Source organism: Phyllopteryx taeniolatus, unplaced genomic scaffold (genome assembly GCF_024500385.1).
Source record: "Phyllopteryx taeniolatus isolate TA_2022b unplaced genomic scaffold, UOR_Ptae_1.2 contig_124, whole genome shotgun sequence".
NCBI classification, from domain to species: Eukaryota; Metazoa; Chordata; class Actinopteri; order Syngnathiformes; family Syngnathidae; genus Phyllopteryx; species Phyllopteryx taeniolatus.
Genome location: NW_026903027.1, coordinates 34,434 through 36,527, shown reverse-complemented (window position 1 = coordinate 36,527; position 2,094 = coordinate 34,434). Strand labels below are relative to the sequence as shown.

The 2,094-nt window shown below is 43.0% G+C and overlaps 1 non-coding gene across 1 annotated transcript; it reads left to right on the top strand.

The window, feature by feature from the left end:
- The first annotated feature begins 1,662 nt into the window (after positions 1 to 1,662).
- LOC133473122 (U5 spliceosomal RNA) lies at positions 1,663 to 1,776 on the top strand. The gene has a single exon (XR_009786968.1). It is a non-coding gene; the product is annotated as a U5 spliceosomal RNA (small nuclear RNA).
- The last annotated feature ends 318 nt before the right edge of the window (positions 1,777 to 2,094 follow it).

Below are 2,094 nucleotides of genomic sequence, written 5' to 3'. Positions count from 1 at the left end.
AGAGGGATAGAGATGGGAAGGATGTGCAGCAGGTTAGGGTGATTAAGGATAGAGATGGAAATATGTTGACTGGTGCCAGCAGTGTGCTAGGTAGATGGAAAGAATACTTCGAGGAGTTGATGAATGAGGAAAATGATAGAGAAGGGAGAGTAGAAGAGGCAAGTGTGGTGGACCAGGAAGTGGCAATGATTAGTAAGGGGGAAGTTAGAAAGGCATTAAAGAGAATGAAAAATGGAAAGGCAGTTGGTCCTGATGACATTCCTGTGGAGGTATGGAAGCATCTAGGAGAGGTGGCTGTGGAGTTAGACTGGAATCCCCGTGGACCATGATGTTTGCAGATGACATTGTGATCTGCAGTGAAAGCAGGGAGCAGCTGGAGGAACAGTTAGAAAGATGGAGGCATGCACTGGAAAGAAGAGGAATGAAGATTAGCCGAAGTAAAACAGAATATATGTGCATGAATGAGAGGGGTGGTGGGGGAAGAATGAGGCTACAGGGAGAAGAGATGGCAAAGGTAGAGGACTTTAAATACTTGGGGTCAACCGTCCAGAGCAATGGTGAGTGTGGTCAGGAAGTGAAGAAACGGGTCCAAGCAGGTTGGAACGGGTGGAGGAAGGTGTCAGGTGTGTTATGTGACAGAAGAGTCTCTGCTAGGATGAAGGGCAAAGTTTATAAAACAGTGGTGAGGCCAGCCATGATGTATGGATTAGAGACAGTGGCACTGAAGAGAAAACAGGAAGCAGAGCTGGAGGTGGCGGAAATGAAGATGTTGAGGTTCGCTCTCGGAGTGACCAGGTTGGATAAAATTAGAAATGAGCTCATCAGAGGGACAGCCAAGGTTCGATGTTTTGGAGACAAAGTTAGAGAGAGCAGACTTCAATGGTTTGGACACGTCCAGAGGAGAGAGAGTGAGTATATTGGTAGAAGGATGATGATGATGGAGCTGCCAGGCAAGAGAGCTAGAGGAAGACCAAAGAGAAGGTTGATGGATGTCGTGAGGGAAGACATGATGGCAGTTGGTGTTCGAGAGGAGGACGCAGGAGATAGGCTCTCATGGAAAAGGATGACGCGCTGTGGCGACCCCTAACGGGACAAGCCGAAAGGAAAAGAAGAAGAAGAAGACACGGCTAAAGGATATGCGTTAATGTCCGCATTCTATTGGAACGACGTGGACCACATGACCAAGGAACACGAGCATCTGACAACATTATTTCAATATAAACGTTGAAAAACAACACAGTTGACATTCGTTTCATCATTGTTGTTTGGCATGTCCATATGTGACTCATCTGTGATGATCATGTCGATATGACCTGGTATTGCAGTACCTCCAAGAATGGTGCACACCCACAAGATTGTCCAAATAATCATAAACTCAACTGAACACACCAATCAATCAGATGACATGAAATGTGTCACGTTCCCACAATGCAGTGCGTCAAAACGGTTGACAATCTTGATAAAGAACGGCAACACAGAGCTTCTATACACATTTATATTGTCTTTTTGCGTGACATTATGAGAATATTGGAGTATGTCAAATGTCGGTGGATTTTTTCATTTGTGTTAAAAAAAAAAAGTCCCATTGTTTGAATATAAGACCGTCTGTTAAAATGGCATGGCGGACAATGACATCGTCCGCTTCGCTGAAATCAAAGCAGTTCACTCTTGTTTCTTTTCAAATCGTATAAATCTTTCGCCTTTTACTAAAGATTTCCGTGGGGAGGAACAACAAGAGTCTATCTCAATTTTTTGATGCTCTGTGAAAGCGGAGCTTTCTCTTGTTGTGAAAAGTCAAATTTATTGTCTGGATACATCAACCTGTTTCACTCACAATTTTGTATTTAATACGTTCATTTAATACTGTAAAGTCTCTGAGTGGTTTGAGAAGCGCTGTGTAAGCTTAATTGCAGTTGTGTTGTTATTAATTAAAAGGCTTTAATAATTGCATTAGAGACACTGGGGAATATGTCTGTATGCATGCGTACATTTATTATGAATGTACATTTATTTTAAATATGTGTGCTTGTTTTCATGTGCTTGACTGACCCAACATTAGCCGTTAGCTTGGAGAAACGGATGGTCGTGAAAGCT